We start from the raw sequence: 14,260 nt of genomic DNA, 5'->3' as shown, positions 1-14,260 counted from the left end.
TTCCACCTTACCAAGAGGATCTCGGTGTTCCACTCGGATTTCAGAGGGGACAAGCCTCGTGCAGACCATGCAGCCACCACATGAGGCAAGTGGAATGAAATCAAACCCACAGAGAAAGGTATAAAGAAGTAATCATCACTGGTTCAAGAAGAGAAAATGAATAGGTCTATAAAAAGAAACTGAATTAGTAATTAAAAATCTTTTCACACAGAAAAACCCCAGGCCCAGATGGCTTTATTGAAGAATTCCATTACACAGTTAAAAAAGAAACAAACCAATACTTCACAAACTTCTAGAAAAAACACTTCCAAGTCACCCTATGAATTCAATTTCACCCAATCCCAAAGCAAGATGAAGACATAATATAGTGCAAGTGTGCACGCGCGCAAACACACACACACAGGGGTGGGCACACAGACAACCCCCTCTTTTTAGGATTATACAGCTAAAAATTGGAGCTAGGTTGAAGGCTCAGTAGGTAAAGTGTTTGCTGTCTGAGCACAAGGACCTGAGTTCAGATCCCCAGCACCCATATAAACTGGGTGTGGTAGTATGTGCATGTAACTACCCAACACTGGGTTTCAAACTCACCGGGTGACCTTTTCTCAAAAGTAAGATGGAGAATAGCAAGAAAGGCACTCAACATTGACTCTGCCTTCAAACAAACACACACCACAAGCACACACACCTACACACACAGAAGACATGTATGCTGATGAGTGAACATACATAATCTCAATTGAAACAAACTCTCACCCACAGCAATCAAAGGGAACTTCCTCAATCTGATGAAGAGAAATGCTATAAAAATCTACAAGAGCAAAGTCAGTGGCAAAGGACTAAAAACCTAATATCAAGAACCAGACAAGGGCCACTGCCGTTATAAGTGACATCAAGTCAACACTGGACCAGTTAGTACAGGATGGCCAAAAAAAAAAAAAAAAAAAAGAACCACAGAAAAGCAAATCTAAAGGACTCCAGATTGGAGAGGAGCACATGAAAGCTGCCTGCCAGGAGTGGTCTGCTTTTTAGATGGCCCACACTACACAAATCATTGAATCAGAGACCGCCTGTTTAAATAAGGGCCTGTGTGCTTGATGTACAGTAAATATTAAACAGGGGCTTTCTTCAGTCAATACCACCAGTTATCTAGAGTGCAAAGTTCTTTACCTTAAAGTGTAACTAACAAGAATCTACATACAGCACAGATGAAATAAAGCATTTGCTGAATTAGCAGCATTCCACTTAAAACATCTGACCACATTTTCCAAGTACAGATACATTGTAACTGTATCCTAATCCGTTTGAATACCATTGTTTCAACTTTCCGTCATCAGTGTTGCTTGGAAGATGTGTATTAACTTTTGCTCCTCTGTCCTGCGAAGCAACAATTCAACTGTTCATCTTAAGAACTGCTTTCACTGTGACACCTCATCAGAGCACATTTTCCGGAGTGGGACATGTAAATCCATGCCCTCGGTTGCCCTCACAGTCACACATTCAATTATTTTACTAGTCCTGCTGAGAAACCAAAAGCAACAAATGGCAAACACAGCAATAAGGCCAGCATCTCCCCAACGAGGCCGAAGGAACAAGTCCAGTGGATGCACATCTTAGAGGGAACAGGAGAAATCCAACAGGACAAACAAAACCCACATGTGCAAGAAACCTAAGGAGAAAAGGAAATGAGTAGGAAGCCTTCCCCGGGTATCCAGGAAGCCTGTCCTGGACCCACTGACAGAACAGATCATCAGTTTTGAAACTCAGGAGCCACAAGTAGCAAAATAGCACAGCTTGGCAATGACCCAGCTTCGGGTCACAACACTAACACTATTATAGTTCCTTATATACTCTACTCAGAAGACTGTCGTTCAGAACATCCAGAACATCAAGGAGATAATGCTGGAATATCCTAACACAGTTTGCAAATCTACAGAATAGAAATAATTTATACTTGGAGCTTGTATGAGCAACATTCACAACCAAGGATAAGGTCTGCCCATCTCAACGATGGCCATACACATCAACAGCTCTGCCAAGGGCTCCCAGTGATAGATGGGAAATAAGAGGAACTCACTAAGAATGTGGCCTGCTAACAGCTCTCCACTCCCCCTCATAAATCACCAGATGATCTTTTATACTGCTGGGAAAACAGAGTTATATTGAAACTTAAAACTCCTAAACTAATAAAACCAACATTATGTTAACACATTCTCTCCTGCCTCACCTCCCTTGAAACTTCCAGGGATCCACACTTGCTGCCTTTGCCAAACCCTTTCTGTAGCCCTGCCGTCAGGCTGCTAACAGGAAAATCTACGCTAACACACTACTTCTTTACACTTCAGCCCTGAGTGTGGTGGCCAGTGCTTCCCAAAGGTCCAGACAAAGACCTTGTGTCGAGAGTGAGAGGCCGTGCCTATGCCTGAGAACAGTCAGTCCTTGCTTCTTCTCCTCAGGGTAGGGACAGAAGCGAGGTCTCCACACAAGCTCAGGAGCACCTCCTCCACATCAAGTTCTGTTCAAGGTTAAGGGCATGCAATGGAGGGTAAAACAGTACTGCTCTAGCTAGGGGAGAGTGCTAAAATACACCAAAATGGTAACCAAGTCCTCAATGCCCCAGAGCAAACAGCAGTAAAGGACATCCCTGGTCTCCCTGTCACTTTGTTGTATGTACTTACTAAAGCCATTCCAGGCTCCTCTTTACATCTAATAGTGAATCTCAAATTACTGACAGGATCCAAAAGCCTGGAGGACAATCGAGCAAATCTTCCAAATTCTGAGGCACTAACCCAAATACATACTCAGTGAGAATACCAAGCAAATGCTCATCATTCGAATTTCATTCATGCACAGTTTCTGGAAATGTAGTCTCCTCTTGCTCATCTTGCTTATGTCTTAATTTGGTTTTTAATAAGCATCAGGAGCTAAGGATATAGCTCAGCAGTGAGAGCAGGCCCAGAATGTGTGAGACCTTGGATTCAGCCCTAGTGTGACTGAATAATCAACCTATAATCAGGTTGCTTCAACACTACTAAGGAAACCCGTCCTCCCTGCTTCCTGCTATGGGCAGCAACTTTCACAAGGCGGCCCTATTTGCTTCTTATCTTCCACTGACCCACACATTCTGTGAGATCATTTGGAGAAACACTATGTTCCCAGATCTTAGGATAGTGCCTCATATACAGGAGGGCTCAAGGAAAAAGTCAAACCAAAACAAAGCTCAAGACAGTTGCCTCCAACTGCCACTCAAATTTTAGAGAGCACCCAAAGACAGCTCAGTTTCTAAGAGGTGCAATCAGTTCTGTGAAAGTGTCCATTGTAATGAAGGTTTCACTGGAAAACAGAAGCAAGACTGAATGCTGAGAACCAATTAGTAATTGACACCTTTCCAACAGTCAGAAATACACTAATAAGTAGATCTGGTTTCCTTTAGGTTTTAAACATGGATGCTCTACCCACTCAAAGGGAGATTAGATTCAGAGGAGTAAACAGGGGGTTTAATACCGGCAGTAACTAAGCTACAAAAAATGAGATATTAAAAATAATAAATTATACAAGCTAATCCTCAAGTATTAGCAATAAACACCTTGGCTCCTATTGAGCCATTAACAGAAAATATTCCCTATAAAGATGCACAAGTTATCATTGGGTAGCTAATACTGATGGCCACCTTTTTAAGGAAACTACTTCTTACAGATTTGGTATTTATCTTATGAATGAAAAGTGGTTATTGCAAGCAAGTGTCTAAATAGATATACAACAAATAAGAAAATTGCAGACACCTTCACCCTTGCTTCAGACAATGTCACTGTATGACAAGTCAACTGCAGTTAGTACAGCATGGTGATCTTGAAGTTATCCTAAGGACAAAGTTATGTAATCCAAAAATATTTAAAGTAGCCATATGTCAGACACAGACCAATTACTGGAACAACATGAACAATATTTTCTCTTACAAATAAAATGCACTTAAAACCGCCCCATATTTTTTCTTTTCAAAAGATACTCGTTTTGCTGTAAAGAAAATAACATTATAGATGCAGTAGAGTTGCAAAATAATATATGATTTACTGTGGCTGAAACGATCAAAAAGGCATAATGTCAAACACAAGCATTATTAAAAGATGTTATTAAAAGCCTCAAGGGAACTATTCAACAAGGCTGAATGATGACTACGACAAAAGTGGAATCCAGAAACTAATGCCAGTTTTTCTATATTAAAAACAAACATGGAGGGAGCACAGTGGGGAGTAGTCAGGAGCACTGCTGCTCTTGGAGAGGACCTGACTTCCATTCCCAACAGGCACGCCACAGCCTAGTGCAGCAGGAGTTTAAGGGGCTCCTTTGACCTCCATGGTACCTGCCTGCATTCACATGCACATGCCGCACAGACAATACACATAGAATTTTTAAAATGTGTTTTTATTTTTTTTCCCATTTTGCTTTGTTTCTAAGTGTTCTGCTCCATGTATGTCTGTGCACAAACGCATGCCTGGTGCCCATGAAGGCCAGAAGAGAGTGGCACAGAGCCCTGGAAGTTGAGTTACAGTCAGTTGTAAGCCTCCATGTGGGTGCTGGGAATTGAACCTGGGTCCTCTAGAAGAACACCCAGTGCTCTTAACCACTGAAACAGATCTCTAGCCCAGTGTTTTTACATTTTTAAGTCATTTGAGGAAAAAAAAAATGCCGACTTCAGATTGTAAGTGGATTTTTTTCCTCAAGTAAAATTAATTCAAATATTTGCTTTAAGCTTAGCCATTTTTTCCAATTCCACATAAAATTTAAAGCAATAATTCAAATACATCAATGCAAGAGCAAAGTATGCTTATTTATCTGCTAATTAAAAAGCACTCAATCAAGCCCAACTTTTTATACATTACATTGTATGATAGGGACACAAACATGCAACAAATGGGGCCTGAGAGAACCATCTGTATCTATACACTTGCACAAACGTATCATGTTAAGTTACAGGACTTGGTAGCTAACTTCCAGCCTCAGGAAAGAACTTCTATTTCTCTTCTATTCCATCTCCACTGTCATCTAAGGAAAATTCTGACTTTCTAAATAAACCACAAAGCACAGCTGTGCAATGAGTGTGTCAACATGAAACTAACCTTCAGTCCCTATGTTCTCTAATACTTCCTCAGCGGTCTATAAAATAGTCAATAAAATTACTACGCAAGAATCGGATTCTATTCTCTAATGAACTTTAAAAAAAAAATGATGTACATGCCAGACACTGGGTCCCAAGTCCTCACTAAGTTAGATGGCTTCCATGGGGGTTCATACCATAAATGCTCGCTGCCTTTGAAAGTCTACTACAGACCTATGTAATTGAATTTATCTTTTAGATCCTCAGGCCCCCAATATGCCATATCAGCTTTCTAAGGCAATGGCTATTTTTAAACTAATGTAAGTTGGGTTCTAAATTTGACTTTCATTTAAATTATTAACTGGTGAAGAATGTCTCGCCGGGCTCTTAAGCAACTGAAGTTGCTTGAGCAAAGCCTAAACAACATTGGTTTTATATACAACAGACAAAGCCTTCTCTTTGCAACTGGTGTCCTCCACAAGGCAAGGAGGCAGCTGGGAAGCCAGCCATCCTGCAGCGGAGGGGTCCTGGAATGCCCTTCCCATCACAGACACAAGGGGCCTTTCTTCACTTGAGGGTGCTTTGGAGAAACTCATTTCCGGTTGCTCAGCAGAACAGAATGAAGTCATGAGTGGACTCAGTGCTGTGCAAGGCACACGGCTCCCCAAGAGTATGCCAACAAAAACTTATTTAGGTTGCCTCACAGGAAATGCTCTCTCCAGAGTATAAGTTCACAGGGCCATCCTGACCAAAACAGCCTCTCACACAATGAAGCCAGTTTTCTTATGACCTCTATTCAGAGGTGAGAAGATGTGAAGAACCATGAATTTCCTGTTATACATCTGCTAAGTAATTATGGCCTTCAAAGCCTTAAAAGTCCTGAGAATAACGTTTCTTTAATCTTATTTAAAGAGACCCAAAGAGACTGGCTCTCCCTATGCAGCCCAGACTGGCTGAGAACTCACCATATCCCTGCTCTACCCATCAAATGCTAGGATTACAGACCCGTATCAACCGTTTCATCAAGCTCTTTTTCCAATAGTACAAGTATACTAACTTCAATATACAAGTTAGCAAAGCCCCCACAGAACAGAGGTGAGAAAAGAAAAACACATCTCTAAAAAAATCTATAAATACAGAAGATAAATTATACATTGATTCCTAGAAACCAAAATAACAGTAAGTAGCTCAGTAAAACTATTTAGATAAATTTGACCAGTCAGTGATGAAACAAAAATATCAGAACTATGTGTGCACATTAAGAAGTCCATTGTCTCTCAACCTGTAAGTCTGGTCTCATCTATGGATTTAAAGATATGCTAATATGATTCAGAGGACAGAGCAATTCCAGCTATTTTGTTTTTCAGGTACCTAAAAGAGTACCCTGATTTCAAGACTCAAAAACCATGGAGTGCCAAATGTAGTGGCACTCACACGTAATCTCAGCACAGAAGAGGCTAAAACAGGAAGAGTTTAGGATTCAAACCAACCTGAGCTACAAGGAAATCCCATGTCATAAGGAAAGGGCTGAAAATGTAGCTAGTTGGTGAACACTTACAGTTTGATTCCCAGCAGTGCAAAATCAAACAAAGGCAAAACCCTTAGACATAACACAGCATCGGCACCAAATGCCTGGACTCCACCCTGACTAGTTTGCTCCCTCATCGCACACTCATTCACATAGTCATTCACCAACATTTAGTGAGCAGTGTCTGAGGCTACTTACTGTTTATCCAGTACCCACGCTCCACTTCCTTTAGTTGCCAAGTGAACTATCAGCTCGTCCACAGGAAGCAAGACAGGTGACTTTGTAACAACCTGTTGGAGCTTCCCTTGAAGCTCCATGAGTCAACACTTAGCTCTGGCTGGTAAAAACAAGCTGTCTTAGGAAAGATGGCATAAAGGAAACAACTGCTCAGAGTCCACACTTTGCTCCTTCCACCTTGGATATACAGATGCTGTCTGTGGTAGCCTACGCCACACAGTCCCCTAATGCTGAAGTCAACATGAAAAGCAGCCTGGAGCCTGCGCACTGTGCCTGCTGTAAGACCTCAGCACTGCCTCCCAAGGGGCCTTACAGCCATGCCTACTGTTCAAAGAGAACAGGCTGAAGGATCAGCGCGTACCTGCCAGAAAGGAAATATAATGTTTTTAAGAAGGACACAAGGCCTAACGACCTTCTCTGCCCTAACTCTTGATCAATCACTTCAACACTTAAACACCGAGGATGGGGTGTGCATGGGTATCCCCACCCTGATTCCAGGAAAACTTAAGGCAGAGCCTACTCCTTTCTATTTTGCAGCTCCAGAACACAGAAGCCAGCAAGAATCAGGTATTTGATGAACAACCTGGAGCAAGCCCCCAGTCAAAGATGAAGGCCACCACACCAAAGTGTGCCAGGCAGTATGCATGAGGTTCAGGCTCCTTCTGTGTAACAAGCACAGTGGAAAACTGACTCTTTAGATCACAGCATCTTGTGTCCTCAAGGGCTGAGCGGGTCAAAGTGGACACTAGAAAATCATAGTCTTTCTTTCTCCTCTCCCAGCTCATCCACTTATTCATTATACACATGCTAATTATTATACACACTATACACATGTGCACTACACACATGGGAACTGCCAAGGACCACTCTGACCACGTGTAGCAATGCCAGGGCTGTACCAAAGCAAAGAGCACTGACTTAATTACAGCACGGTGTGAAGAAAATATGCTTCCCGAGTCAAAGCAAGCACGGCCTAGAGTGCTCTCATGGACTAGCTCATTCCCTCAGGCGAACCCTCTGCTTCCTCTCTGAGATGCACGAAACAGAGGTCAGAGAACACTGTAACAGCAAGCGCCAGCCCACGGGGCCAGTGGCAAGGGAACAACCTGATGCAAGACAACACCACAGCGAAAGGACTGAGAGAGGAAGAGAGACAGCTGGAGGCCCAGCAGACTCCTCAGGTCAGGGGGCAAGCAGACCTTTCCTCCCAGAGAACTTACCAGACAGAAATTCTAGAGGCCATCCAGACGACGGTGCTGATCAATGGTGCCAGAGCCTGTGCACACGCCTGCTGCAGTGCAGGGGACGGGGGCCACATTTACTGCAGGAGGCTCAGCAGGAACACTTCTCTATGAACCTTTGCTCCCAAAGCATGATGGAACCTGTCACACCTCATATCAATTTTACTCTAAGTCCAGCTCGCCAATACCATTTTAACCAAGTATTGATTAGTGAAGAGTAAATGTGCATTAACATTTTTTACAAAAGGACAGTTCTGCTTTGTTTTTTTTTTAATTCCCCTAAATCATTGGGTAAAGGGGTACACACCTTTAATCCTGGCACTTTAGGCAGCAGAGGCAGGCAGGTCTCTGTGATTTCTAGGCCAGCCTGGTCTACACAGAGACTGTTGGAAAAAAAAAAAAAAAAAAGAAGGGGGTTGGAATGGAAAAATAATTTAATTCCCTAAATAACATTAGTTCCCTCTAAATTTTGGAAAGATTGTTGAGCAGATTCATGGCTTAAAAATAAGTTTGTGTATGATGGCAGAGAGTCAACATTTCAAGTCTGGCTTCCCCTCTCCTTTTGTAATAGAAGTAAGATTTTATTTGGGCTGGCTACATGCCCACTCAAGCACTACATTTGATCCTCTTAGTCAGGGATGGTCAAGGAATTTCAAGTAAATGGGCAAGACATTCAGAGCGGCCCTTCCAGCCCCAGTCCTGGTCCTGGTCCTGGTCTTGCAGACATCCAGGCTGGAGCTCCAACTGTGTCCTCACTCTAGGGATGCTGGCAGCCAGCGTCCCTCTCTAGACGTGGTGGAACCACCACCCCTAAACAGTTTCCCAACAGACATTTAATTTATACAACTCAAGCCCTGTGCAAACGATACCTGCTCTCGCTCGTCACACACAAGCTTCACTGTAGGTACTGAAGAACAGTTAAAAGTGCTCAGGATGCTTGGTACAATGTGGTTGTGAACACAGACGCAGCACGAGCACTGAGTTCCTGATTGGGTCTTTTCTGTCACATGTCCATTTGAGCCCTAGCCTTTGGAATCACAGTGTGCTTTAATGGTGCCTTCTGTAGGCAGGAAACAAGTGATCCGATCTGAAAGCTAGAGGGTAGGAGAGTGCCATGGATCCCTGGAGAGAGGCCAGCTAGGCAGGGCACAGGGGAAAGGGTGGTTAAACATCAACAGCATGCTAACACAAGCTAGTTGCACAAGGCCTCTTCCTGGTTTACAAGCCAGGCAGAGGTTAAGTAAGGGTCAAGTTGGGGGTCGAGTGTGTAAACTCGGTTGCCACTGTTTTATCTCGCAATCAGAGATTTAAATGCAACAGCATTCTTAGCTCCACTCCGTACCCCTGGCGTTTAATGTATTAAAAGCTATACCTACTTTAGAGCAACTCATCTGACATAATAAGACATGGTTTTCCTTTGTTTCTGCACTATCTGTTCTATTGCTTACTCCCCCAAGAACCAAGCATCCCAACACTGCTTACGCCTGTAGCATCATAATTCCTAGAGATCATGAGCAGAACCAGACAATTACAGAATGAAGAAAAGTAAGTCAGAATCACTCCACCTTAACTCAATGTACAGACGTGTCTATGTATGAATAAAATCCAAGTGGATGCTAACAGAAACAATTCTATTTCCACTTCTATCTTCACACACACACACACACACACACACACCCCATTCCGCACAGTTTACAAACTGCTGCACTCTAACAAGTCAGCCATCAAGGCCTCCTGCTGTGAGGCAAGGCCTATCACACAGGAAGAGCAAAGCAACAGGGCAGCAAAGTGTTCCGCTGAGCTGGACCACACACCCAGATTCAAACTAAGATTCTCATCCCAGCACACCCAGACAGGGCTGTGCGCAGACTGCCCTTCCTGTCCTGCCAGGCCCAAGTCCTGAAGGACAAGTGAAGAGTGCAGCCATTTCCAGCCAGCAACTGCTGGAAAATCAAAGCTAACCTACAGATGATCAAATAATTTGACAAAGAATGTGCATACTGTAGTTAATTTGATGCTTATTACTAAAAAGACTGAGTATTTAACTAGTATTTGCATGTCAAAGATAATGTAAAAAGCATTAAAAAAAATGATATAACCACACAAATTCTGGGTAACAGAAGAGGACTCCCAGCTCCTGCCTTGAAATTGCAGTGCCTCGAATGGCTACTTCAGCACCCAGTCTGTACTGCACTGCCAAACACTGAGGCACAAGTTTCTGTACAGGGCCTGAGGTGCCCAGACAAAGATAGCACAAGCCCCTGATCTGAGAATGGGGCAGAACTCCAGAGGCACCAAGGTGACATACAATGGCTGCCCAGACTAGGAAGTTTCCCACCACAGGATTGGAGACCATGTACATGACCTATGAATTGTGAGAAGCCTTAGAAATAAACATAGCTAGACATACATTCAGAATTCTGGTGATGATGTGGAAAATAAGCCATGGGGCAGGTTACTAACCCAGAGTCCCGGAAAGCCAAGTAAGGCCACGAAGCAGAACTCCTGTCTCGGGCTCCTCTGTAGCTATTACCATTGCAATCGCTAGGCTTCTTTGACGTCCAGAGTTCTGCATAGAAGCAATCCCCCAGTAGTCATCCATGACTTCAGCAGAAACAGAATCAAACTGTACATTTATAAATCTGCACAAAGCACAAATGCTGCAAACAAACAGTGAACTGGGAGGCATTTTCACTAAGAACCATGGCGACTGCATCCAAAAATACCACAAAGCATGCTCCAAAAGACCAGCTTCACACTCAAATGCTTGTATAATCAACTGTTGTGTAAACAAAACTACTCACCAGTCTTTATATGATTCCTATCTAAAAGAAATATTTAGGCTTATGTGAAGAATATTTCAGGTTCATGTCTTCAATCCCAGCATTTGAGAGGCTGTGAGCTCAAGCTAGTCTGGACTACATATTGATTTCAAAGTCAGTCTGGATTACTGAATAAGACCCTGTCCCAAAATTAATTATAATTAATTCTAATCGTCTTTAAATTTTGACCACTTTTAAGAGTTTTACCTCCAAACACTATGGTATGTCCTTGGCCAACAACGCTACCAGTCATTTGTTCTGTGGACACAGTGAAAACATCTTTTCTGTGCTTAGCCAACACTGTGTTCCTCAAAGGGAAAAATACCACACAAGTTGTCTGGGATGGTTCTGTGTTGGCTGCTGCCTGGAGATTCACAAAGAAAGACTGTATAAACATGAGCCTCCAGGCACAAATATCCGTCTGCACAGGACGTTAGCACCATTCCTCAATTCCTGCAGGGTCCTACTCTCTTACAAGTATAAATCTCTGATTGCCATTAACTGGGAGAGAGGGGAAAGGATGCAGAGGAGGACCCATCTCTCCTAAACCCAAACAAGGATCCTCTCTATCAGACCATCTGGAGGGGCTAAGAGGTTAACCCCATCAGGACTCTAAGTTGTTCCTATGGAAAAAAGCAAATTCCTCTCTTCCTGAACCTAGTCCTATCTAAGTCTTCCTTTGGATTTGATCCCCTGGCACTGGATTAATGACTCACTTCAGCCAATGCCACTGAAAGGTGCTTTTGATGACGCAGCACCTCAAGCTCAAATGGGACAAACTGGCAAAACAAATGCTCTCAGGATAATAAATCCTAAAACAGGCTTTCCTCCCCACCCTGGTCTGGTTCAAAATGAACAATCATTAAATCCAATACTTATCTTTCCCAGCTTTGACATACATAGACACAATACACCTCAGCTATATTTTAATGCACAATTAATACTTAATATTTAATGTGATCTTTACAATTTCCTCTCTATCAGAATATAACTCAATTCAATGGCAGTAGATTTTCCAGAGGTTCTGTGTGGTTTGGATTTTTTTCATGGAGGTTTGTTAGTTCATTTGTTGTTCTGGGTATCAAACCCACCCTTGTACATGGACAGTGTCTTAGGTGGGGTCTCTATTGCTATGATAAACACCAGAACAGCAGCGATTTGGGGAGAAAAGGGTTTATTCCATTGCACACTTCTCAGGTCCCAATCTGTCACTCAAGAAGTAAGGGTAAGAACTGAAGGAGAAGCTATGGTGGAGTGCTGCTTACTGGCTTGCTCCTCATGGTTTTCTCAGCTTTTCTTATACAACTCTGGACCACCTGCACGGGGTGGCACCACCCACCATGGGCTGGGACCTCCCACATCAATCATTTATCAAGGAAACTCCTGAGAGGCTTTCCTATATGTGAACCTCTTCTCAACTGAGAGTCCCTTTTCCCCAAGTGACACAATCCAGCCAGCACCAGGCCAGCATTCTACCATCAGTTATCAACTGGGGAATATTAGGTGAACCAGGTAATCCCATACACTGACCTCTTTTTTTTTTAATATTTATTTATTTATTATGTATACAATATTCTGCCTGTGTGTATGTCTGCAGGCCAGAAGAGGGCACCAGACCTCATGACAGATGGTTGTGAGCCACCATGTGGTTGCTGGGAATTGAACTCAGAACCTTTGGAAGAGCAGGCAATGCTCTTAACCACTGAGCCATCTCTCCAGCCCCTACACTGACCTCTTTTATGCCACTTGCTCCCCACTCATCAAGCCAGCCTCAGAGGATTCTTGTCAACATGTCACGGGACAGACTACGTAAGGCACTTGGCACATGAAGGTGACTTGTGTTCCACAAATGTTCCTACAATTAGTCTTAAATAACAAAAGCATAGCAAACAATGGGAATGCAACTCATTACCATGTGGTATCTCTAAAGATAGTGCAACATGGACAGCCCCTTCCATCTGTATGTTTTACTCTCATTTTCTATCATTTAAATGCCAAGTGAGTTACTCTTAATTATTTTATATTAGGCCTTCCTAGCTATCTGTTCTTATACCCTGCTGTGACTCTATTAACGTGGCCTCCTGAGATTGAATTCAAGAGACTAATGATCAACTATATAAAATTCCCTCCATACTAATTTTTAATGGCTTTCTACTGATAGACAATAACCTAAAATAAATTGGTTAATTTCTAGACCATTGGAACTGTATTTGTTTTTCACCAGCTGTGTGGATAATAATATTCCATGACTTTTAAAGGTCCTGAGAGAATGAGGGGCTCATCCATACCCTCTCCTTTCTAGATCTCCTTGTGTTCGCAAATCCTCATTTTAGCTTAGACAAAGGGGGTTAGAAAGACAATCAACTCATGGCACAGATGCCACTCAACTAAATATTTAAGTATCAGAAGCCAAGCCGCTCTTAATATGCCAAGGGTGAGAAAAGGACAAAGGATGCAGCAATCCAGACAGATTTCTGCACAAGTCAGATGAGAATGGGCATTCACAAACGATCTACCAACGGCTCTCTTAAACTGCCCCTTGTTCGAACAAGAAGACAAGACTGGAATTCTACCATGGAATTTCACGAGAGTGGCAACTTCCCCTATGGTTCATTTCTTGTACAATGCCAATCGACCCAGCCAAGACTATGTGTATGTATATATGTTGCATTTATATATCACATTTTCTCATTGTACTCCTAACTACAATTATTTGTTAATTAGAGTGTATTTACAGGGTGGGGCGATATAGTTCAATGTAATGCTTGCCCGGTATGTGGAAGACCCTGGGTTTGATTCCTAGCGCTGCCCAAAAGTAAAATAAAATTTCCCATTTAAACGTGCGGCAGTGCTGTAATGACTTAAACATCTGGCGGTGTGGTTTCTCATTCCATCAGACGACACTCTGTCTCATGGTCACGAGCTGTTGTTGAGAGCTCTGGCTCCCTGGGCAGCTGTGTGAGAAAAGGTGAAGGCGAACACTGAGAAGCGAGTCTCAGCCCAGTGCTGTGTCATCGAGTAGGGTGAGCCTTCTGTGAACGGTCAGCTGCAGGATTCAGCTGGAGTCAGGTGGCCAGGAATTTTCTGGAATCAGCCACTGGACATAGGAATGTGCCTTAGGCCCTGCCTTGGGCTTGCCAGGTTTGTTTGCTTTTTGTGTTGCTGGGAGGTAAAGGTCAAACTGAGGGTGAGTAAGACTAACCTTTCAACAGAGTTAGAGCCTAGACTTCAATTTTTTATGCTAAGTAAGACAATTCACGGAGCGGGTGTGGTGCTGACTCCTTTCTCTGATTAATAGAGCCTTTGGCATGGCTCAGGAAGCCTTCCTGTAGCTACT

At 43.0% G+C, this 14,260-nt stretch overlaps 1 protein-coding gene across 10 annotated transcripts in view; it reads right to left on the bottom strand.

The window, feature by feature from the left end:
• Positions 1 to 14,260, bottom strand: part of Sipa1l1 (signal induced proliferation associated 1 like 1) — a 280,284-nt gene that overhangs the window by 161,250 nt on the left and 104,774 nt on the right. Inside the window, exon 1 of one of the 10 annotated variants that reach the window (XM_050164479.1) lies at positions 8,081 to 8,103. The exons of the other annotated variants lie outside the window; for them this stretch is intronic. The gene's annotated coding sequence lies outside the window, so the exon portion shown is untranslated. Of the gene's footprint in view, positions 1 to 8,080; positions 8,104 to 14,260 lie in introns of those variants that run through there. 10 annotated transcript variants of the gene reach the window in all.

Source organism: Alexandromys fortis, unplaced genomic scaffold (genome assembly GCF_014885135.2).
Source record: "Alexandromys fortis isolate MF-2015 unplaced genomic scaffold, M_Fortis_MF-2015_v1.1 scaffold_159, whole genome shotgun sequence".
Taxonomy (NCBI): domain Eukaryota; kingdom Metazoa; phylum Chordata; class Mammalia; order Rodentia; family Cricetidae; genus Alexandromys; species Alexandromys fortis.
Note: the sequence above shows the minus strand (reverse complement) of the source record. Positions and strands in the feature narration are given on the sequence as shown.